A 26504-nucleotide genomic window follows, 5' to 3' on the forward strand; every position below is an offset into this window, starting at 1 on the left:
TCTGTGTAACACAATCTAACGCTACTGAAATCCACGCCAAGGACACAGGGTCGGGTCTATTAATGTGAGCCAGACAAGGAGTACCTTATGAATATCCCAAGTTTTGGAAGGTGTTTTCTAAACCTGAGGACATTCCACTCCCTCCACACCATTCCCATGGACGTATCTATTCACTCTCACCTAAGGAACATCCGGAACGCCAAAGGTATCTGAAAGATAGTCTCAGGAAAGTATACATAGTTTACTCTCGGTCCCCGGCAGGAGCTCCCTTGTTTTTTGTTTCCAAAAGGGAGGGCACCTTACGACCCTGTATTGATTACCGAGAACTCCACGATATAACCCTAAAAGATCGATATCTATTACCTCTGATTCCTGACATACTTGAATCACTAAAGAACGACAGCATATTCACAAAGCTGGACCACCTTATCCGAATAAAATGAGATGAGGGGAAGACCGCTTTTATAACCTCCCAGGGGCATTTTGAGTATCCGATAATGCCAGTTTTAAAACAAGTACATCATGCAACTATCACTGATGCCATGACTTTCTTTTCTTTTCTAATCGCTTATTTTATTTATGAATTTCATACTTGCCATCTTCCGAGCAACGCCGGGCAGTTCTCCATGGTCTTCATTATTCCTCTATTGCTCGTCACAGAGGTACCAAGGACACTCTCAAGCTGGCATCTCAGTATTTCTGGTGGACAAACTTGCCCAAACAAGTGGCCTCTTACAAGGAATCCTGTCCAGTATATGTAACTACGAACTGGCAAAACAACCGTCCGACAAACGTCAGACCCAAGAACCGTCCTATCAAGTAGGAGGATCTGGTGCGGTTATCCTGCAAAAACCTATGGCTTCGAAATCTTCCAGTGAAGTTGGAACCCAGATTCCTTGGTCCATTTCCAGTACTGTGCAAAATATAATCTCTGGCCTATCATCTCCAGTTACTCAAAACTTGGCGAGTGCATCCTGTCTTTCATATCTCATTATTGAAACCCTTCATACCAGATCCCTATGAGAGGCTAACTCCTTGCCACCTCTGGTGCATGTAGAAAGATCACCCTAATATGAAGTACGGTCCATCTCTAACTCTTGATACCAGAGGGGCGCTATGCAAGTCCATGCTCCACTGTTGGTACATCGTTTCCATCTGCGGTACCCTTGAAAAGCGAGTGCCCTGGTAGCCCCAGGCGAGAGGGGCAGAGTGTCACATGCTTCGCTCAATTCTGCCACCCATTACCTGTTTCCTTTTTGCCCTGGCACTGCCGGAAGTGCGGTTTCCCCCTGGGTGGGCACGGTGTTCCATTCTGGGCACCCAGATGTCGGATGGTGCAACAACATCCCTACACAGTCGCTGCCATTACTCATTGTGAGAAACCAAAGGGTGTCTCACTAGCTAGTCCCTGAGGATTTGTCACTCAGGTGGCCAGGGCACAGCCATCGCCTTTGGAACCAGTCCATCGGGGTGGACCATTGCGGGCAGATCACCTGGATGGGGGGTTCTCGAGGAGTGGGGCAGAGACACCCCATGGTGAAATGCAGTATTCCCCCATTGCCAACACTTCTATTCCATCCTATTTCATAGGATGCAATGACTTCCCAACCCCCCTTTCTACACAAACACGAGACGAGGAAGAGAGGGGCTGAGAGGATGAAGAGTACTGACAAAACACACGCTAAGATACAGAAGACAGACTCTTCCATCTGGACAGCAGACTGTCCTGTTAACGAGGACAGGCAAGGTCAGGCAGGCCCAACCCTAACCACACACCTGCAACACATTAACCTTTCACAGGTGTTTAAAAGGAGCCTGCCAGGGAAGAAAAGTCAGTTGCTCTTGGTAATGCAGGAGGGAGGCTGCAAGCTTGAGTCGGCAGAGGATCCCTACCAACCTCACAAGCACTCAGCCAGCAGGACTGGGCACAAGCGAGGACAGCAAACCGAGCTGAGGAAATGATTTTACCCAGAGACTAAGCAAAAGCTAATGAGAGCCAGAGAGAGCCAAGCAAAGGTAATTACATTTTCAAGAGGCCACACTGTTTTCAAAAGGCGAGACCCAGAGAGTGGAGGAAGTCCCTCCTTGGAAGTGCCGCACAGATGCCTGCTTTTCCCTCCCGGGTGAATGGCTAGTTGGGGAGGACGGACAGCCAAAGATAAATACAGCCAGTGAGTTGCCCCGAATCTGGCTGATATGGAGAAAGTGACACAAAGGCCCTCATTACAAGTTAGGCGGTGGACCATGGTGCTATTAGCTATTAGCACCATGGTCCATGCCGGATTCCGCCATGGTGGATGGCGGAATTACCGCCCCATTCGAAGGTGAGTGGGGCGGTAATTCCCCATTCACCATTTGCCCTTCCCCATTCCCATTTTTGCCCCATAGGGCATAATGGGGATGGGGAAGGCGCTAATTACGGCACTGTAAATTACGGTGCCGTAATTAGCACCGAGGTCGCTTAGCGCCTTGGACTTTAACGCCTGCAAAAAGCAGGCGTTAAAGTGTGAATCAGGCGTTAAGGGTTTAACGGCACCGACGCTCTTTACGGCGCCGTTAACGCCTGACTTGTAATGAGGGCCAAAGTGTTAAATGAATGAGGCTTGGGCACAAGAGAGGGAAGCCTATGCAAGTTGTTGAAAAGGACTCAAAGTACCAGAAAGCATTGGAGCAAGAGAGAGTGAAGTTCACGCATATAGGGGATGGGCGCGAATAAAAGGGAACTAATTGAACTGTAAAGTGAAGAAAAGGGATTAAACTCCCAGAGAAGGGGAAAGCGAGTGTTGAACTGTATCAGAAAGTCGAAGCAGTCCTGCGAAGGTCTTTGTAAAAATCCAACTCACATTACAATGTCTTTGACAGCCAAAAAGGTGTCTGATATCGGCAGAGGAAGACCCGAAGGGAGATAAGCTTGGGGAAGGGAACCGCTGCCTTGTTTTTGTTGAATTGAAACCTAAAGTGGTCCAAGCATAATTGAGGGAGACTCTTGGTCTGAGCCTGAACGAGAAAGATCAATTGTGAACATTGTGCTAAAGTGTCTGAGCCGAGAGAGGGAGATCCGTGGTCCGAGCCCAAATGAGGGAGACCAATTGCGAACCTGTGAATGGAAAAATCATGATGAGAAAGGAACTTTGGTGTTTGTTTGTTATGTCAGGCCCTCTGCAATAAGAGACTGTCATTGGGAGAGAGACCTTGTCAAAAGGCCCTGATACCTATGCTTTGAACTGTTTCCTCATGGCCGAGAAGGTATTAGCCTATTTGACCTCAAACATTTGACCTAATGACCAAATTGAGCCTTTTTGTGTGGTCCAAATGGACCTTTTTAGTGTGTGGTCCAAATTGGCCTTTTTTCTGTGGTCCAAAGTGCCCTTTTTTTGTCTGACTGCCACTTATCTTGATTTTTTCTTTTTCTGTTTCTTACCTCCAAATGTTCCTGTTTTCTTTTTTCTTCTTTACTGCATCTTTAAATAAAACAGGATGCTCTGAGAAACAAAATATCATTTTTTTATTAATCGATTTTTCTTTTTAAAACTTCAGTTTATAACTTTTAAAATGAATTAAAAATACAATTCTTCATTAACAATCAGTTTCATTCATTTTTCTTGTCTAAACTTAGTCTTTGTTTATTTACATTGTAATGAAGTTCACTGAGAAGGCTTGCTTGATAAGTAATCAATCAGACATGGTTAATGTCTCATACTTTTCATCTATTTCTTTCAGTTTTTTTATGTTTTGCACGCTTTTTGTTTTGTTTTTTTACAGATTATGGCCAATCATTTTTTGAATTATTGAGTTTTCCTGCACCCTGTGCTGTGCTTGTAACACACTCAAAAACCTCCACAATGCAGGTTTTGCATGATTTATGGCCCCATTTAGGCCATGGTGCCACCCCTGAAGTTTATTGTTAGTTTTTGATGATCCATTTATTATTGCCGAAAAACAATTCCAGTGGCCAGTTTTAATCTTTCGAAGTTTGCGTTCAAAACGGGTTTGTCCACCAATCCATGTTTCTTCGTAGTAATTTAAAAATTCTGTCAGTTCATTCTCATTTCTTTTATAATATGGCTTGTTAATTATTGTCATATATACTTCCACTACATTCTATTTCGGTATGAAGGCTAATGCGCATAGTTTTTATATGTGATGTTGAAATTCGCTATTGTCGCTATATTTGTTTTGAAGCCCATGTTTCTGTACGTTGCGCCACATTGCTTGGCTGTAGTGAAAATAGTAGCCCTGTATTGAATTCATAGGGAATATTTTGGAAAAAATTCAGTATCTATTTCTCCATGCAAACTGTACAACTGTATGAATAGTGTTGGACAACATTTGAATGTTCCGGTTAGCATCCAGTTTTTGTTTATATCTAAACGAGTCAAGTTTTGATTTGTCGCAAAAATAATGTATCCGCTTTCCATTGATTTGCTATGGTAATACATTAATATTTCACCCTGCAGAGTTTTTTGTTAACTGTCCGGTATTTCCACATCGCCCACTTTTTTGGGATGATTGGTAATCTAGTTTCTAAATTCCTCTGGTACAGTATTCTTTTTTTTGTAAGTTCTCACATGGCATCTCGCCAGCCAAATTGTGGTGGGATCTCCCCTAGCACCTGTCTAACTAATTGTCCGCTAGTACATTCTTCTGATTTTGCCTTCCTTTTCAACTCATGTATCTTTTCCTTTACTTCCATTTTAGCAATGTTCAGTTAATGGTTATGATTTTTTGTTATTTCAATATTTTCGCCACTTGTTATTACTCTTCCTCTACAATTCATTCTTTTTTATTCTATGCATTTCCACCATTTCTTTTCGCCTTGAAATCTTTCCATATTGTAAATATAACCATTTCTTTTCAACTGTTCCTTCCCTCTGGTAGACACAAGGGAAAATGCCTTTTCCATTAAGTGGTTTACCTAAATTAATTAATTTAATAATTCTCAGTTAGGTGTCATATTTGTATTTTTTTTTACTTTTACCTTTCATTATTTTAATACACGGTTTGCAGGTAGAACATGCTTACATATACAGTAAAACACTTCAAAATTAATTCTGCATTTGCACATGGTACATCAAATGAACATTTCACAATAATAAAGTGTGCTTACATTTCTATGGTCTCTGTGTCTTTAATTTTACATGCATAAAACATGTTAATGAGGGTTACAATTAAATGATGGGTTGTGTTGATAGAGAAAAGAATAGAGAGAAGGCATTTGGAAGGCTAAGCAGGGGAGGGTCAGTCAGCGGATCAGTAATAGGCAGCTGATGAAATCTCTTGACTACGTAATGTCCTGTCATCGTTTATAGTGATGTGAGGAAAAGTGAGACAAATGTTACCAAGATGGTGCCAAGCCCACACTTACCTTTCTTAGTTGTGTGCCAATAGTTTATTTATCCACTGAAAAAAATGATGATTTAAAAAACAATAATATTTCTTTAAATGCGCACTTTCAGTTCACATCCGACAATGGTTTCATTTGATTTCAACTTCTAACACTGTTCGTAACGATTTCCTAGCAAATCTCGTGAGAAGTAATTGGTGAGTTGATTTCTCCAATCCCATTTTTGGTACCTGCTTTCAAAAGCACTTTCAGTTTCTAATATAACTTTTCTACCGCGGCTCAGAGCAACGGTATGCATCAACCTTTTCCCGACCCGAAGATCCACAAAACCCAGACAGAAGGACGTAAGTGTACATCAAGTGTAATTATTCTATCTATTTGCCGAAATGCAGGCAGACTGATATATATTATTTTTTATATATAAGCATTATATTTATATTATATTTATATAATATATTTTATATATAAGCATTATTTTTTAATGCTTGAAGACTACGCGCAAAGCTGTGCCCTACACTAGACGATCAAATGTTACATGCGGTCAGCTTTTTTTCATTCATATTTCCACGACCAATTAATATTCGTACAAACCGGCCGAGAAGCCAGAGTGTGTGCAAAGCTCAAGCGGGCCGCCTTGTCCCGTGCTGAAAACGTGGGGAAGGGAAGCCAGCTGCTCAACTATCCTGATATATCATTTCTTGAACACTTTTCTTTTTACCTACATTGTTGTCCCACAACATTTGTATTTAGAAGTAAGGATTGATAATGGGTTTATTATTATAGTCCCTTTTATTCTGATAGAGACTCCACTAGGGCTGCATTATTATTATTTGATGGTCGTAGCTTGCTCGCATCCTTAGATTTAGGGTTAGATAGGCATGCAACTAACCCACTGAAGTACAATAAACTGCCTTGAGCTGTGATCACGTGTGTCTGTCTTCACTATTGCCACTGCGAGTTCCTTACAGCATGCACGTCTTCCATCCACTGAGGTCACAATGCACAGTGCCATGATGTAATGGCCCATTACCAGGGCAACGCACTGTGGTGCTCCATAAAAGGCAGACACTACTTCACCTGGGTGCATCTCAACGCTCACAGTTAGCCTGTCCTTCGCTTCCTTGGCACCTGCTTCTTGGCCTGCTCCATACCCTGCCCTGCCTCCTTTCCCCTTGCTCTGGTTTCCTTAGTTCCTGTGGTTCCTTGGGCATTCTGCCTCTTCTCCTACAACTCTCTTGGGTCCTTGCCTTTAGTTGTCTTTCTTGCCCTCACTTGAGAGTCTCTCAGTTCAGAGCATGGTTTCTCCTCTGCTCCTCCAACTTAGTTAGGGGGTTCCCTGATCTTGTCATCTATGATACCCCCTTGGTTCCTTGGGTATCCTGGTACCATATTCCTGTAACTCCCAGTTCAGTGTCCGCAATGTCCCTGCAATGAGTAATTCTGGGAGGCGAGCCTGCAGTGTGGGGATTTGGTCCGTGACCTTCCCTGGGGTTTTCAGACTCTGGATGGAGGGGGGTTAACTCCTCATGCTGTCCTGCCATCATGCGCAATCTAGAGCACAGTCGAAGGCATCCAACCACTACCAAGGTACCACAGATGTCGCGCTGGAGTAATCAGGTGGCAAAACTGATGGCGATATATAAAGCTGTCCTTGCTGCTGTAAATCACCAACTCTAAGGACTAGTAATCACAACAGATTCAAATTAGGTCCGAAATTGATTTGTTAAGCAGTTAGTAAACTGGAAAGTCATAGGTATGCTTTGTGCAAACAACAAACTCTTAAAACTGGGCAAGTTAATCCAAACAATAGATGAATTAGTGACATCAAACAGGACCCTATTTTGGATGCAAATAAAGGGACACTCAAAGGTTGAAGGTCCTGTAAAACCAGAAACAATTTGGCTGATCACCTCGCCAAAACCGGATCAATCCAAGGCGAGTACATTCATATGGAACATCTCCATGGAGAAATACAAGTAACAGCAGTTGCTCGATAACAAACTGAAGTTGAAAACAAACTTTCGATTTTTCAATGGAATAGTGATGCTCCATAACAAGATTCAATTACTGCACAGACAGAAGATCCAATCATAGGACAATTATATAAATATCTAGAAGATCCAGAAAACATTCCCTTGTCCTAACCAGATTGGCAGGAAAAGGAAAATCTGTGAGTACTGATGAAATTCCAGAAGATTTTCAAAATTCAAGACAGACTTTTGGTTAGAAAATCCCAATCTGATTATGATCAGTGGATGGTACCTATCTCATTCTGAAGTGAAATGTTAAATCATGGCCATGACGTTATAACATCGGTCATCAGGGTTTTCAAAAGACAATCGAAAACCTGCCTGAGGTCCCTTATTGACCACACAGGGGTCCAGAACTAACATTTATTTAAAGGGGTGTCTCAATGTGTCCTCAATTCCAACCGGATTCTTCCACTCACTGCACTCCCCTACAAAAGAGATTAATGACATTACCATGGTCTGATCTTCAGTTTGACTTTATTGGTTCAGTGACTCATTCTGCATGTGGTAACATTTTGACCATTGTATCTCTTTACCAAGTGTGTCGAATGCCTTCCCGCTTCAAATTACAAGGTGCAGACAGCAGTTATGTTATTAATGAACCACATATTTTCTAATTTTATCCTTCCTCAAAAGATTGAGTCTAACCGAGGTAGTCATTTCACTAGTCAGGCAATGACTAAAATGTGGGAAATTCTTGGAAGAAAGAGAAAATTACAAATCCCCTGCACCTGGCATTCAATGGGGGAGGGGGGGGATACATCAAGACTATAATGGGAATCATAAAGTAGTTGGTTGTGGATTCTGGACCCAGTTGGGACATACGATTACCACTAGCCCTTTGTCATGATCTCTGCTTCCAAAAGGTCAGGACTTACCCAACTCCCTTGGAAGCAGACCCATAACCCAGGTTCCGAGTGCCAACCAGTCCCAATTGGGACCTTTTGGACCCTGTCCTGGCGCCAGTGGCACCAGGCTCATAAATATGCCCAGTCCCAGCGCTGGAAGCGCCGGGCTCATAATGCTTGGGTGGACTTACCTGCAGCAGACCATGCTGCTTACTTATCTGCCAGTTGAGCCTCTAATCCTCTTCTGTTTGGGACTACTTTTCCTGTTGGGTGGGGCAGGAGCCACTCCCTAGGTTCAGAACACTGGAACTCTTCTGGAAAGCAGGAACTCTTTTCTTACCTAGGCGAGGCTGTGGAAGGGGACACCTAAGCACTACAGGAGGCTATTTAAACCACACCCGATGGATGAATCTTGCTTTGCGTTATTCTGCATCCTCTGCAGCAGAACGCTCATCGTGTCTTCTGCATCTGATCCTGGGCCTAAGGGAAAAAGGCTTACCATCCTGAATCAAGTCTTCAGCAACACCTATAAAGACAAGAAAGAACAGGTTAGCATTACGGTCTTCAGTGACAGCGCTTCTCTTACCTGGTCCATCAGCTGGCACCAACGCCTCGCGCTGCATTCCGGCATCTGAAAGACAAAGGCTTACCTTCTCTTTGCGTGCTCCGGAGGTCTTCGCACTGTATTCCGGCATCTGAAAGACAAAAGCTTACCAACTCTTCGCACGCCCCGGAGGCCTTCGGCGCTGCATCCCGCATCTGAAAGACAAAAGAAGGTGCGTTTAAAGACATTGGGTAACTTTATTACTCACGTGCCATTACTCCTTCCCACGCCTAACCCAGTGGGTATTCCGGCACCCTTCAGCAGCTCCGAACTTGTACCTGCAAGATAAAAGGACAGTTAGTGCGCATCGTGAAGCAGGCAACAAGCGCTTACTTACGTGCTTCCAGGCGCTTCTATTCCTCACACGGGTTCCATCCTCAACTCACTTCAGCCCGTCATCCGCCATCGCCGGAACCCTGCAAAATAAGAGACATCATTACAAAAGACTTTTAAAGACATTTGAAATACTCGGAACTTACCGTTCGTGCAGTAAACGACGGACAGCAGTCCTCTGAGGTCAAGAGACCTGCACCCTTATCCAGTGAAGAAACTGGTTACGGCACCCTGCCCCGAGGCAGATGGAGAGCTCGGCGTTCACTTACCTAAGGTGAGAGCGTTAACCTTTGGGGTTCTACAGGAGAAGAGAAGGGGAAGAAGAGAGAGACACCCAATAACCCCAGTTCATTAATCCCATATTTTCTATCTGCAGACATCTTACTCTTCGAGTCAGACATACAGTGCACAGAGGTCCAGCCCAAAGAGCCAACCGTGTGTTACACATCACCTTTGAAGATACGGTATTCGCCCAGTCAAGACCAGCGCCTCTGCAGGAATCAGGTGAGCGTTACAGAACGCAAAGCCTACCGCAAAACTCCCGCCCAGGCGCTATGGAAACCTCGGATACCGACCAGCTAGCCCAGTTACTTGGGGAACTAAGAGCAGAAGTGCATGCAGCCCGTCAGGAAACGAACGCTCTAAGAAGGGAACTGATTATTTCCAAGGAGCGAACAGACGATCTCGCTAGACAATTGCTACAGTCACAAGCCGAACAGACCCCATTACCTGCATCAGGGGCAAATCTTCCTTCAACATCCTCTATGAATCCAGTGCAAATCAACCTACCTGGGAATGTACCTCTGGCTCCGCCCGAACGATTTTCTGGTGACCCAAAGAGGTTTGCAGTATTTATTAATCAGTGCCGGTTGCATTTCTTATGCCGGCCAGCAGCCTTTCCAACTGATCAAGCTAAAGTAGCTTTCGTGCTTTCGTACCTTAGTGGCAATGCGGCAGACTGGTCGATCCCTCTATTTAATCAAGATGATCCGGTTCTCCATGATTTTCAAGCTTTTCAGCTCAGTATGGAAAAACTGTTCGCAAGACATTCACAGGGGCAGGCCTTGGACAATGAGCTTCTTTCGTTGCGAGAGGGTAATCAAGACCTTTTGGCTTTTATTGCGTCTTTCAACAGACTGATAGTGGAAACTCAATGGCCTGAGGACAAAAGGATTACGCTGTTTTATAGAGGTCTACGTGGAGAGCTCAAAGATGTGTTAGCCCAAGTAGTGAATCCCCCGCAAGACTGTTCGGACTATATAGACTTAGTCGTTCAAATAGATCACAGACTGCAGAACAGGAAGGCCGATCGTTCCAAGTTTGATGCTCGAGTATTTTCCAAACCACCAACTCCTTCCAAAGGAGTAGACTCCAGGGAACCCATGCAAATAGGGGGCCTGAAAGGACCACTAACACAAAAGGAGCGGGAAAGGAGAAAACAGTTGCAATTATGCCTCTATTGCGGAAACTCAGGGCACTTTCTTCGAGACTATCCGGTGAAACCAGCCAAGAAGGCAGTAGGAGCTGCAGTTACCAAGGTCACAAACTCTGAGCAGGGAAACGACCTCGCCCGACAAGAATAGAGGTCCTCTTGCCGAGCGTTAAAACCAGTTCCGTGACCTCGCATTTTGTGATACCTATGGTCCTCATTAGCCCTGATCATCCGGATCGATTACATGCGATTGAAGCTTACGTCGACAGCGGTGCCATCGGCAATTCTGTGGATCATGAAATGGTTTTGAGGATGAATCTAACTCTTTGTCCCAAGGCTGTAAAGGACGTCATTACTACGGTGGATGGTACGGAGATAGCCTCCGGACCAGTAACGCATACCACTCAAGAAGTGACGCTAGTAAGTCAAGATGGACACCATGAGAAGATCGTGTTCGATGTGATCAAGGCCCCTCAGTTCCAGATTATTCTAGGAATACCTTGGTTAGAGAAACACAATCCTCAGATCGATTGGCGAGCAAGAACGGTTCAGTTTCCAGAATGTGTCTCTACTTGTCACCCTCCACCTGGTGTTGCATTGGCAGCAATTTCTTCGGAGACTCCCCAGTTACCTCCCGAATACCTAGAATTCCAAGATGTTTTCCGGAAGGATCAGGCTAACTCTCTACCTCCTCATAGGTCTTATGACTGCCAGATAGACCTGATACCTGGATCTACTCCTCCTTGTAGTAGAATTTATGCCCTCACCGAGCCTGAGAACCTTCACCTCCGACAATACCTGGATCAATACCTAGCGAATGGGTTTATTCGTCCTTCCAAGTCCCCTGCTTCTTCAGCTTTGTTCTTCGTTCCAAAAAAAGAAGGGGACCTTAGAACTTGTATAGATTATCGTGCCCTGAACCAGATCACCGTTAAGAATAGATATCCGTTACCTTTGATCCCTGACCTCCTGGACCAAGTCAGAAAAGCATGCATATATACAAAGCTGGATCTTAGAGGAGCCTACCACTTGGTACGAGTAAAAGAGGGCGATGAATGGAAGACGGCCTTCCGCACCAAGTATGGGCTATTTGAATATCAGGTCATGCCCTTCGGACTTTGCAATGCCCCGGCCGCCTTTCAATATTTTATGAACGATGTCCTCAGAGAGCTCATAGATGTGTGTGTTGTTGTTTACATTGACGACATCCTCGTTTATTCTTCATCGGAATCTGAACATCGGAAACACGTGAAAATGGTCCTCGAGAGATTGCGTCAACACAAACTTTTCGCCAAGTTGGAAAAATGTGTTTTCAACGTGACTGAAGTTGAGTTCTTGGGATTCATATTATCACCTAGCGGAGTGCGTATGGATTCAAAGAAAGTCGATGCAATTCTCAAATGGCCATCACCATCCTCCGTAAAAGGTGTTCAAAGCATGTTAGGCTTCGCTAACTTTTACCGCAGGTTTATCCCCGAATTCTCTCGAATAGTCCAGCCCATCACCGCCTTGTTAAAGAAAAACAAACGTTTTGAATGGTCTACCGAGGCGGAGCAAGCTTTCCAGAATTTGAAGACTAAATTTATCTCTGCACCAATTTTAAAACATCCTCGCCCCGAACTCCCCTACATCGTTGAAACTGATGCTTCGAGCCTTGCCATGGGGGCAGTTCTATCACAAAAGGACCCAGTAACCAATCAGTTGCATCCCGTGGCATTTTGGTCCCGCAAATTCTCGCCTCCTGAAATCAATTACACTATTACTGATAAGGAACTTCTGGCTATCAAGTCTGCCTTTAAGGCTTGGCGGCATTATCTTCTGGGGGCCGGACACACCGTTACTGTGATTACGGATCACCGAAACCTGCAATATCTGAAAACCGCAAAAGCCCAATCCTCTAGACAACTCCGTTGGGCACTATTCTTTGCCGAGTTTGACTTCATAATTACCTATCGACCAGGTACAAAAAACGGTAAAGCTGATGCCCTTTCTCGGATGGGAGTGGAAGAACACTTGATCAACCCTAAACCTGTACCTATCATTCCCGAACAAAGAATTCTGGGTGTAATCGCCACACAATCCATAGAGGAAGTTAAGGATAAAGCCAGGCAACTTGTAACTCCAGCAGACATACAGAATTGGCATCTGCAGGGAAAGGACTTTGCAGTGAAGGACAACTTATTGTATTTCCAAGAACGATTATACCTGCCCAGCACAGATTTACAGAAAAAGGTAATCTCTTGTTATCACGATTCCTTAATGGAAGGACATCCCGGTATGGCCAAAACCTCAGAAAAGATCAAGCGCTACTTCTGGTGGCCGTCTTGGAAAAAAGATATCAGAGACTTTATAATGTCCTGTGGAGTATGCGCCCAAAACAAGAGTCAAAAGGAAAAACCAGCCGGCCTCTTGCGCCCTATTGACATCCCACCTCGCCCTTGGCATACGGTTTCTATGGACTTCATCACCGATCTACCTCCATGCTCCGGATACAATACGATCCTAGTAATCGTGGACTTATTCTCCAAGATGGCGCATTTCATTCCACTCAAAGGCTTGCCAACAGCAACAACTCTGGCCCGAGAATTTCTCGAAAACATCGTCCGACTGCACGGTTTTCCTTCAGTTCTAATTTCGGATCGAGGTAGTCAATTTATTTCTCATTTTTGGCGAAGTTGCTGTCGGTCGGCTCAAATTGATGTGAGACTATCGACCAGTCACCACCCTCAAACCGACGGACAAACCGAGAGGACCAATCAAACTCTGGAACAGTATTTACGCTGCATGCTGCAACAAACTGAAAAAACTTGGAAAGATATCCTTTGGATAGCCGAATATGCCTACAATAACTCTGTCCACTCGGGAACTGGGAAAACCCTGTTTTTTCTTCTATACGGCAGTCACCCTCGAACCTCGGAGTTGGATCCACTCCAAGATCTTGGAACACCAGCAGTAGACTACCTGCATTCTACAATCACCCAAGCCTTTAAGGAAGCCGTTTCTCACCTTCAAAGGGCTAAGGAACAATACAAGAAAGGAGCAGATCAACATCGGAAGGAAGCCCCCCAATATCAAGTAGGAGATCAAGTCTGGTTATCCACCAAATATCTACCTCTAAAAGGACCACGCACATTCAACCCAAGATACCTTGGTCCCTATTCCATCACTACCATAGTAAACCCAGTAGCGGTCAAGTTGGACTTGCCCCCTCACATGAAGATACATCCGGTCTTCCACGTCTCTCTATTAAAACCTGTGCAACCTCAAACCCGACTAACTAAATCTCCAAAACCTATCCTAGTTGATGGAGAACTCCAGTTTGAAGTAAAAAGTATCCTGGACTCCAAGATCTCCAAATCTAAACTATTTTACCTAATTGACTGGAAAGGCTACGGCCCCCAAGAAAGATCCTGGGAACCTGCAGAATATGTCCACGCTCCTCGTCTAATCAAAAGATTCCATCGAACATTTCCTGACAAGCCCAAACCCCCGGAGAAGCCCGGTTTGGGAGGGGCCTTGAGGGGGGGTGCTGTCATGATCTCTGCTTCCAAAAGGTCAGGACTTACCCAACTCCCTTGGAAGCAGACCCATAACCCAGGTTCCGAGTGCCAACCAGTCCCAATTGGGACCTTTTGGACCCTGTCCTGGCGCCAGTGGCACCAGGCTCATAAATATGCCCAGTCCCAGCGCTGGAAGCGCCGGGCTCATAATGCTTGGGTGGACTTACCTGCAGCAGACCATGCTGCTTACTTATCTGCCAGTTGAGCCTCTAATCCTCTTCTGTTTGGGACTACTTTTCCTGTTGGGTGGGGCAGGAGCCACTCCCTAGGTTCAGAACACTGGAACTCTTCTGGAAAGCAGGAACTCTTTTCTTACCTAGGCGAGGCTGTGGAAGGAGACACCTAAGCACTACAGGAGGCTATTTAAACCACACCCGATGGATGAATCTTGCTTTGCGTTATTCTGCATCCTCTGCAGCAGAACGCTCATCGTGTCTTCTGCATCTGATCCTGGGCCTAAGGGAAAAAGGCTTACCATCCTGAATCCAGTCTTCAGCAACACCTATAAAGACAAGAAAGAACAGGTTAGCATTACGGTCTTCAGTGACAGCGCTTCTCTTACCTGGTCCATCAGCTGTCACCAACGCCTCGCGCTGCATTCCGGCATCTGAAAGACAAAGGCTTACCTACTCTTCGCGTGCTCCGGAGGTCTTCGCACTGTATTCCGGCATCTGAAAGACAAAAGCTTACCAACTCTTCACACGCCCCAGAGGCCTTCGGCGCTGCATCCCGCATCTGAAAGACAAAAGAAGGTGCGTTTAAAGACATTGGGTAACTTTATTACTCACGTGCCATTACTCCTTCCCACGCCAAACCCAGTGGGTATTCCGGCACCCTTCAGCAGCTCCGAACTTGTACCTGCAAGATAAAAGGACAGTTAGTGCGCATCGTGAAGCAGGCAACAAGCGCTTACTTACGTGCTTCCAGGCGCTTCTATTCCTCACACGGGTTCCATCCTCAACTCACTCCAGCCCGTCATCCGCCATCGCCGGAACCCTGCAAAACAAGAGACATCATTACAAAAGACTTTTAAAGACATTTGAAATACTCGGAACTTACCGTTCGTGCAGTAAACGACGGACAGCAGTCCTCTGAGGTCAAGAGGCCTGCACCCTTATCCAGTGAAGAAACTGGTTACGGCACCCTGCCCCGAGGCAGATGGAGAGCTCGGCGTTCACTTACCTAAGGTGAGAGCGTTAACCTTTGGGGTTCTACAGGAGAAGAGAAGGGGAAGAAGAGAGAGACACCCAATAACCCCAGTTCATTAATCCCATATTTTCTATCTGCAGACATCTTACTCTTCGAGTCAGATATACAGTGCACAGAGGTCCAGCCCAAAGAGCCAACCGTGTGTTATACATCACCTTTGAAGATACGGTATTCGCCCAGTCAAGACCGGCGCCTTTGCGGGAATCAGGTGAGCGTTACACCCTTATGGCTATGAGGTCTACACCGACTTCCACCACTAACATTTTCCCTTTTGAACTCATGAACGGTAGGAAAATGGTCTTGCCTCAACATCTGTTATACCAAACAGGAACAGACGTTGATCAATGCCTCTACCACTGATAAATAAAAGGCATAAATACGTTTTCAAAAATTAATTGGCATAGTTTGCTAATTTAAATTCTCTTGATTAGCAAACAGGCTTACTTAATTAGAAATTGTATACTAAGATTTGTAATGTAATCAGAAGTTATTTGTACCCAAGAGATAAAAAGAGCAACTATAGAGCGTTTTTAAGTTTTTCCGAAATTAGAGATTAGTGTGATGAAAGTCTGTAAAAGTTTACCTGCATGAAAAGACACAATAAAATATGATAAAAAGGCTCTGAAAACAGTTTTCAGTGTAAGGCTCTGTTAAGGTGGATGCAGTTTGTGTTGTACAGGACATTGTAGTGTCCATGTACAGTTTATGTTTACCTTATGTGTGCTGTGAAAGAAGAAGTTTAGATGTTTTAAAAATCAAAATGTTGATAAGGTTGCGTGGAGATCAAATACAGAGTTCTGGGTAAGAGCTTTTTTGTCAAGAACTGTTGTGGCTAGAGCACGCTTTATCCGCACCTGTTCTAGACTTTACTAATGGTGGATACATTGCTCAATTCAGCCTGTTTGCTTAACCCCCACCTTCCTTACCCAGCACTCAATATTACTACCACGCCAGTGCATTTCGCACGCGCGCATTTTTGGTAAGAGCTTTTTTGTCAAGAGCTGTTGTGGCTGGAGCACACTCTGCCCGCACCTCTTCTACGGACTTTGCTACGGACTTTGCTACTGGTACGTCCCAGAAGAACATAACAGATGAACGCTGCACTCTGTGAATGGAACATTTTGAACTATACTCAAGTATACTCAAGTACTCATCCTTGTTCCTTTCTTTTCCGTTACTAGGTGGATACATTGCTCAATTCAGCCTGTTTGCTTAAACCCGACCTTCCTTACCCAGCATTCAATATTACTACGACGCCCGCGCATTTCGCGCGCACGCATTTTGGGTAAGAGCTTTTTTGTCAAGAGCGGTTGAGGCTCTTAGGGCTGTGACGGTATTTTCAGCGGTAAACTTGGTAAGTGAACCTAGATTGTACAGCGACTCTTCTGAGTCTGCCTTATCATAGTTTATCACCGACATCTTAGCATGCTGAATGTCAGACCTTTATACCCTAAAGACAGACATGGCGCCCAAAACTGATTCAACGTTTGAAAAGCACACCTGCAAAATCAAACCGTTCCTTGTCCTCGCATAAAATACCCACTGTAAGTGAGCGTTTGCAGCCACAGCCATCTACGGTTGTCGATATTCGACTGTTCTACCCCCCTGTGAATGCTAAACCAGGTTCTATAGACACACATCTTACCAATTTTGGGTCATGCTTGCCTGATTTAACCCCGACATTGAATCCTTTTGTTAGTGATACAACGATGGCTACTGTGCCGATCATAGTATCAGTGCCTCAGGACTGTGTTGGTAACCTTGTTACAACTATGGTAAATTATAATCCACAAGCTACAAATGGTTGTTCAAATGGCTATCTACTGCCTCAGTCAGTTCCTTTTTGTAACATTTGATATGCCAATTAAAAAATCGTATAAATATGCACCCCCCGTTTAAGGCTACTTGTTTTGATGCTTTAGCGGAGGATGTTCATTTTGCAAATATTTCAATGCAGGCCGGCACCTCCATTCAGGCATCTATGCAAAGCAATCACTTGAAAAGAAGCTTTTAGAAATCACGAAATTCCACAATTTAATTTATCACATTCTCCGATCATGTTTTTCGACTGCCTCGCATAACTCACCTGCCTCAATATCTTGTTCTCTTTGCCCCCCAACTTCAGCTGATCAGGGCCCTCAAAACTTAACTCTTTCCCCCCCTTACTGTTCCAGTTGTATCGTCTCATTCAGTTTCACCTTCAATGCAAAATATTTTTTTATTTATTTTTTTTAATATTTAATATTTATATTGCGCCTGTAGCTCGCGAGCCTCGGGGCGCAGAAACAAGGACACGAGAACGGACGGAACAGATAGTGATTAGACAGAGCAGACGGGACAGTCACATAGAATTAAGCTAACTGAGGCATATGCCGTGATGGCCGTTTATTTGAAGATATGGGTTTTTACCTGTTTGCGAAAACGCGAGTAGTTGGTTTCCAGTCTAAGGTGGTCTGGTAGGTTGTTCCAAAGGTTGGCTGCAAGGGTTGGAAAGGCTCTACCTAAGCCACTTTTGAGTTTGTGAGGTGACGTAGCAATTTTAACAAGTTGGGATGATCTCAGTGTTCTATTAGGAACGTATGGTTTGATCCTAGTTTTTAAGTAGATTGGTGCCTTTCCGTAGATGCATCTGTGAACGATGGTTAAGGTTTTGAAATGCACCCTATCTTCGATTTTCAGCCAATGAAGCTCTCTTCTGGAGTTGCTGATATGTTCTGTTTTAGTTTTGAGCTTGACAATTCTTACCGCGTTGTTCTGTACAATTTGGTAGCTTTGTAGGCATTGCTTGGAGGCACCCAGGACTAGAGCGTTGCCATAGTCAAGGCGCGATAAGATGGTGGCTCTTGCTATGGTCGCACAATTTTCCTCGGATATGAAAGGTCTGATGGCTTTTATTAGACGGAGGTGGTAGGCACAGTTTTTTTTGATGAACTGTACTTGGGCGTCCGCACCCAACGATGCTTCTAGCAGCATACCTAGGGTTTTAACCTTGCTTAGGACCGGAATGGGGGTATCTTTAATGTGGAAGGATGTGTAGGATGAGGGTAGCTTAGCACGAGCAGAGGATGAGCCGAAAATCATGAGTTCCGTTTTTTTTCCGTTTAGGCACATCCAATTGGAGTCCATCCATTGCTCCACGTGGTTGTATATCGTGGTAAGTTGCTCGCTATCTTTCTGATAATTGCCACTTAGTTCGAATACAAGCTGTGTGTCATCAGCATAGTTAGTGAAATAGGTGTTTATGTGGTCTAGAACAAGGCATAGGTATTTTAAGTAAAGATTGAACAGTAGGGGTGACATACTGGCCCCTTGGGGAACTCCACAGAGGATTTCTTTTTCAAGGGAGAACTTGTCCCCCCAGTGCACTCTGGATATTCTGTTTTTTAGAAAGGACATTATCCATCTGATGGCTTCATCAGAGCAGTTGGTGGTCTTTTTTTAGCGCATTCTGGAGTAAGTTATGGTCGAGGAGATCAAATGCGGCGCTGAGGTCGAGTAGAACGAGGAGGCCTGTCTTACCCTTGTCAATAATACCGAGCATTTTGGTCTGCAGATCTAACATGGCCGTCTCGGTACTGTGTGCGGGGCGAAAACCAGACTGCTGTGGGTGGAGGGAATTAGATTCCTCTACGTGTGCCTGGAGCTGCATGGTGGCGATCTTATCCATGATTTTGAGGATGAAGTTGCAGTTTGTTATGGGTCTGAGATTATTCGGATCGCGTTGGTCGAGATTGGGTTTTTTTACCAGAGGGGTTACTGTGACTTTTTTGATGGCATTAGGGACTTCCTGATCTCTAAAAGAGGCATTAATGATCTTTGTCAGGATGGGGGCGAAAATGTCTATGTTGTCCAATATTATCTTAGGTGGAATGATATTCTCTGCACAGGTAGTGGGTTTCATGGTCGCCAGTACTTTGATCATTTCGCTGTTGTTGATCTCTGTGAACTTGAAAATATGTTATCGGCTCTGAATATAGCCATGACTTCTTTATTGAAATTATACGAAACTATTGATACAAGACTAACGATGCAAAATAATCTAATTGAAAATGTATTAAAACAACACATTTTGATTTCAGATGCTTTGAAACCTTCATTAGTTAAGCAACCAGAGATTGCCCCAGTCACTGAATTTCCTCTACACAATATCTCCGAACAGAAATTCTTTATTTATATCTCTGAGATATTAACCCACTTAGAGACACACTTGCCTTCAGTAACACAGCCTTCTACAGAACCAGTACAAATCACCCCTCCACAACCGATGGCCTCGTTGCCTTCGATCGCCACTTCGACCACCACTGAATCGGTCGCAATCGACTTGACTTTGCCCAGTAAATCAGGAAATGGTACTGAACAAGTTGATAGAATTAAGAAGCATGCTAAATCTCTGAAAGTGAATTTGGGTCAAGACATCACTAAATTCTGTAAATCAGTCACTAAAAAAAGTGTTTCTTTTGCACCACCAACGCAACTAAAAAGAAAAAAAAACGAAAATCTTCTAAAGTAATGGAACAGGCTGCAACTAAGACTTTTTTCAAAAATGTAACTAAACCAACAGGAGGCCTAAATTCTATTTCTGCTGCTATAACAAACAAATATGCAAATCTGAATAAAGCTGCAATTCAATCTCGACCCTGATATAAACTATGCCTCCTTCACCAACAAGGAACACCAGAAGGTAAGTAGTTTACATGTAGGTTTATTCTCTTAGTTCATAAGTAGAGAAAGCACTGGGACATCCATCCAGCCCAGCATATCAAGTCCAACTGACACCAGTGGAACCCAGCAGTCCAAACAACCATCAACACTCCACAAGAATGTCACTGACATCACCACACCAACACTCCACCTGGAATGTCATTGACATCACCACACCATCATGACACACCCATAGGCATAATCCAACCCAGCACACGTTATGACATATCTCCTTCCCTTACACTAACACACCACACCACCCATAACACCACCAACCACGAAATGTATGAACACCTCAATCCTCACGCAGAACTAAATAGCTAATACCAGCTCAGAAACAACTCCCAAATGAGCCCATGTGCTACTTCCCAAATCTAGCCAAAAATCTTAATTGAAAGCACCAAACTAAAACCCACGATACGGCCCTTCCCAACGCCTAAACACCCACTCAGCTATCAACCCGCTGAAACACCATAACTGTGTCCCGCTCAAGAACATTAGCAGAACTCTGATCCTACCACAGACTGCTCAAGGACATTGACAGGACTCTGATCCTATAACCAGACCTTACAGAACATTAGCTGAACTTTGCCCCTACCACAGACCGCTCAAGAACATTGACAAAACTCTGATCCTATCACCAGACCTTACAGTACATTACAAAACTCTGATCCTATCACCAGGCCTTAAAGAACATTAGCAGAACTCTGATCCTACCACAGACCACTCAAGCGCCTTGACAGGACTCTGATCCTATAACCAGACCGCTCAAGAACATAGGCAGAACTGTGATCCTATCAGCCGGCCTTACAGCCACACTATCCCCATAACATACCTATGACCATACGTCACCAAACTGCCCCTTAACCAAAACATAGACAGCCCACAATGCCCCTTAAATAAATAAATAGTAATTCACTGCCCCATTGAAACCAACGGACAGCACCTAACTGCCCCTTAAATCGACCAGCGAGCTCTAACTGCCCCTTATCCAAAACTTGGATGGCATCTACAACCTGACCAAAGAGCACCCACTGTCCCTTAACCAATAATCAATCATGGACAGCATCTCATTGCCCCTTAACCACAGCATACAAGCAGCACACACTGCCCCTTAACTCAAAACATGAACAGCACCAACTGCCCCTTGACCGGACCTCAGGCAGCACCTCACTGCACCTCCTAAAATAACCAGACATCACCTTAACCAAAACCTAGACAGCACCTCTCTTCCCTTAGCCACAGCATATAAGCATATCCACACTGCCCCTTAACCCAGAACCTGAGCAGCACTAAACAGCACCTCCTGAAAGACACCCAAACAGCCTAACCGCACCTAACTGCCCCTAACATGAACGAACAGTACCTCACTGCCCCTTGAAACCAATAAACAAGACATTGCTGCGGCCTAACCCAGACACAGACATCACCACAATGCCCTTAAGCACAGCATATAGGCAGCACTAACTACCCCTAACCGGACCCTAGACAGCACCTCACTACCCTTAAATCAACAACAGCACCTTACTGCCCTTACAACTGCATCACCACACTGCACCTCCTGAAACAACAAACAGCACCTTACTGCCCTTACAAGTGCATCGCGACGCTGCACCTCCAGGAACAACAAACAGCACCTCACTGCCCTTAAAGCTGCATCCCCTCACTGCACCACCTGACCACAGCCCTTACTATCCCCTAAAACCACAACATATAAGCACCTCGTTACCCACCCCTTAACACAAAATAAACAGCACTAACTGCCCCTTATTCCTAAAAGCTAGGCGGCAGCACCTCACTGTACCACCCCAAATTAACTCCCTACAATTGATATATGCAACTCCTGCCCTTCCTAACACAACAAGACATCAGCACCTCACTAAACCTCTAAAATCCCAGGCAGCATCTCACTGCCCCTTAACCCCTTAGACAGCACCTAACTGCCATTAACCTCACAATAGACAGCACCTCACTGCCCCAAATGAACAAACAGCACCTCACTAAACCTCTAAAATCCCAGGCAGCCTCTCACTGCCCCTTAACCCCCTAGACATCACCTCACTGCCATTAACCTCACCATAGACAGCACCTCACTGCCCCAAATAAACAAACAGCACCTCACTAAACCTCTAAAATCCCAGGCAGCACCTCACTGCCCCTTAACCCCCTAGACAGCACCTCACTGCCATTAACCTCACCATAGACAGCACCTCACTGCCCCAAATGAACAAACAGCACCTCACTGCCCCTTGACCATGTAAGCAACACCACACTACCCCTTAACTCCCAACATGAGCAGCACTAAAAACACATTACTGCCCCTTGAAACTACCAGACAGCACCTAACTGCCCCTTAAAATGACTCTGCCTATGTACCACGTCACCACCCTGGCAGAACCTGCAATTCGCTACCCCTCCTAACAACTCACTGCACCACCTGACCACAGCCCTTATTATCCCCGAAAAAAAACAACATGGACAGCACCACACTGCTCCTTAACCCCACAATATAGAAAACACAGCCGCCCCTAAATCCAAAACATGAGCAGCACTAAATAGGAACATCGCTGCCCCTCAACACCACCCGGCAGCATCTCCCTACCCTTTTTAAAATCCCAGGCAGCACCTCACTACCCCACTGGAACTACCAAACAGCACCCCAAAAATGTGACCAGGGGACATGCCCCTACAAACACACATATAACATCACATGACAACACATAAACTCTACAATAACCAATCAACAGTGCCAAAGTCCCTGCGCCAACCCCAACCTGTCCATAACATGCATAGCAAATACATGCAAGACAAGAGCAGGTAACCTGGCGCTAAAGTCCTGTTGCGCCAACATGTCCACAAAATGCAAGACCAATAAACATGGCGACAAATTGGCAGGCAAACAAATGCAGGGCAATTAAAAATGACATGGCGCCAAAGTCACTGCGCCAACCCCACGCCCACATGTCCATTTCCATCCATGCTGCAACGAAAACGTTGTGTAAATTGCAAAAACATTACCACTGCCCATAAGACCCACACCCACAAGTCCATGCCCGAAAGGAGTGGGAATGTCCTAACAGCAGGCCACCGACATATACACAACACCAGCAAAAATGAAATTCACCAGGCCTTTAACAACTAACATGTATCCAGGACCCAGCCCATGCCTATCCTAACCCCAAGGCCACAACATTAAACAACAACAATATTAACAGAGGCCTTCCCGAACACCCTCCTTACTTAGATAACTGATGGTCCTTCATAAGGATGCATGAGCCCACAGATCTGGATCCAGTGCTCGCCTCCTTGTCCACCTTCTCGTCGGATCAGCACCTCCTTGCAGCCTGAACCTTTTCCCAGCACATGCATGGTAGATGTCCCCCAATCCAGACATGACCACCGCGCTCTTCACTTGTGCTTGACACTTTCTATAACCGCCAACTGCTGATGTGGACCGCGCAACTGTAGCCCGTGTCCTGCTTAAACTCTTCTACTTACTCGCCAGAACACAGCCAGTTCCACCCCCGACGCCGGCACTACACACTAAATCAACATTGTGCTCCAAAACAACGTTGCATTTCACACCAACGCTGCGTTCCAGATGTACGCCACTCAACGTTACGCCGTTGAGTTCCAGCAACGTCATCATAAATGCTCCCGGCATCAAGAGATCAACATCGCCAACTGGCTCCACCCCTCCGATGATCATCATGCACGCTGCTTCCCCGTGCAGTAAGTCATCCTCAAGGCGGCGTACCCCGCTCCATTACTTCTGCTCGCCAAATCCAAACTCCCGCTCCGGCAGTGTGCCAACAGGGTGCCGGTATCTTCACAGGACCCACGCCCGCTACCCACAGCCATCACACCTGGCTGCCTGCTGATCACACCTGGCTACGTGCGGATCACTCAACCTTGCGATCCTCCTCCTGGCCCCCTTCGCTTCCTATCTGTGCCAGGCCAAACACACACAGAACTGCAGCCAGCACCTCGTTAACTGTCTCCACACGGGACCGCTCTGCTCCTCCTCCAAACTACAGAGGGCCCCCTTTGTTGGGCCTCTCTGCTGCTTTAGCAAACGCTGTATTACATACTAATGCCACATGCTGGGGATCTTCATCTCTGACCCCGAACCGGACCTCCAATGCAGCAGGTCGCTATTCCTCAGGGCCCCCGTCCTGGACCCTGACCCCGGACTTCCAGTGCTCCTGCGCCCCCTCACCGGATAATTACAGCCATGACCTCTGGCCCCCGAAAACCAGCCGCCGAAACCGGCCTCTCAGGATCCCCGACCTGGACCCTGATCTGGACCTCTGCTGCACCGCCCGGCGCACAGATAACAGCTGTACACAGCAGTGTTTAACTTCTGGACGACACAACGACATGCACCTTCCAGACACCACAGGGCCACCTTATTAGGCACCTCCGCTGTTTCTGCAACCGCCTGGCTTGCAGGGTAATCACAGGATCAACGACCAGGACCCTGAATTGGGTTTCCACTGCACCACCCGGCCTGCAGCTTCTTGCTGTTGGATGGAAGTCTCCTTGGAAGGCAGTACTTCTCACCTGCTGCCCCTTCCCAGCAGCACCAGAACCATCCTCGTCGCCAGTGATATAAACTATGCCTCCTTCACCAACAAGGAACACCAGAAGGTAAGTAGTTTACATGTAGGTTTATTCTCTTAGTTCATAAGTAGAGAAAGCACTGGGACATCCATCCAGCCCAGCATATTAAGTCAAACTGACACCAGTGGAACCCAGCACTCCAAACAACCATCAACACTCAACAAGAATGTCACTGACATCACCACACCAACACTCCACCTGGAATGTCATTGACATCACCACACCATCATGACACACCCATAGGCATAATCCAACCCAGCACACATTATGACAGACCCTCTGTACAAAAAGCACAAACTGTGGCTGCGCATGAACCTCTCCATGACCTTATTGAGGAAATTGATGTTCAAGCTAAACAAACCAGAGGTACTGCAGAAGTAATTAACCATGTAGATCAACACTTGCAGTCCCAACCTCAAATAAAAGATATTTCAGGTTCTGAATTATACGGATTGCTCAATTGGAAAAAGCATTGATTCCACAACCTTCAAAAATAACTGTTCTGTGAAAAACACAAGAGCTCCAACCTGTAATTTTACCGATTCACAGCCTGATTCATGGAATTATCTGACAGTAAAACGCAGATTTGTTAGCCATTCTGTCCGAAAATCCAAGTTTGAGGTATGGGGATTTTTGGGCAGAATGGTGCACAAATCTACATTTTATGCGCAAATAATTCCATGAATCAGGGTCTTAATCTCAACAAGCTTATTGTTCTGATCTGAAAGGAAATTATCCCCAACTGAGACCTCCTGAAGGCCCGCAGAAAACGACAAAGCAGGCGAACTTGTTAGTGTCATCACAACCGCCTATATATGATGCATGCGGGTCGGAATCGCTTTCTATACATGGAAGACTTTTGCAAATTGAAGAAGCATTGTTTACACACAATTCCAGTATGCAAAATACTCTAACAAACATTTTCGCACTGAATCCCACCTTCCTGTAACCAAGGTAAACCAGAAATCTAAGCACTTGGATAATAGAAAAGGCTTCGGTTCGCAAGTAGGTCCTAATTATCACACTTTATAATTCAATGTAGACCGGGACCATATGATATATATGACTTAAATCGTGCTTCGATCTTAAACATTTTCTCAGGCATTCAAACTTTGGAGAATCTTTCTACCTCCGATATAGAACGAGTGGAGTTTCCTGATGATGCAAATCTTACTTGTGCTAGATTATGGATCAAGTCTGGCGTGATCTTAAATCTGATATGGCAAGCCAGACGTGAAATTTTCGATTTAGGTTTCTCAATCTCATATGAAACATATCAGAGCAAACCACCTAATCAGGAAATAAAAGCAAATTTGTACCAGAGAAATGTCAACACCCTAACTGCGGAACCCATGTGGGTAAAAACTTCCCTTACTTCGACATTACCTACCCTGGATTTCTAACTATTAACAGTAAATCCAACATGTGAATTGAAGTTAATGAGCTGGAATACTCAAGGCCATGCCCATCTCATAAATAACAGCACAAGAGACTTGCACCAATACGATAATATTGCTATGCGAGACATGGCTGAATGAAATTCCAGTGTGGGATAACTTAGACTTACTAAATGTCCCGCAATACAAAATTCTAAGGGTAGACCAATGTCACGGATGCTGAGAGCAGTAAAAAAGTAATCAGGTTTGACAATCTCCAATTGGGCTGTTCCAAATCACTATTCCCATCTGGTAAAAATTAAGTCTACGTTTTATACAGTTGCTTTAATAAACATTTACTGGAACCATACAGCAATTCTAGATAATGACTTTTTTGCCGATATTGAGCGCCTATTGAACTTAATAGCCCTAGATCGATCCATT

General features: G+C 45.0%; 1 protein-coding gene across 8 annotated transcripts in view; it reads right to left on the reverse strand.

The window, feature by feature from the left end:
- The window catches only part of MAGIX (MAGI family member, X-linked), a 916967-nt gene that overhangs the window by 705566 nt on the left and 184897 nt on the right, over window positions 1–26504 (reverse strand). Inside the window, exon 2 of one of the 8 annotated variants that reach the window (XM_069645280.1) lies at window positions 3422–3482. The exons of the other annotated variants lie outside the window; for them this stretch is intronic. The gene's annotated coding sequence lies outside the window, so the exon portion shown is untranslated. The remainder of the gene's footprint in view (window positions 1–3421; window positions 3483–26504) is intronic. 8 annotated transcript variants of the gene reach the window in all.

Source organism: Ambystoma mexicanum, chromosome 2p (genome assembly GCF_040938575.1).
Source record: "Ambystoma mexicanum isolate Mex_15411 chromosome 2p, UKY_AmexF1_1, whole genome shotgun sequence".
Lineage (NCBI taxonomy): Eukaryota > Metazoa > Chordata > Amphibia > Caudata > Ambystomatidae > Ambystoma > Ambystoma mexicanum.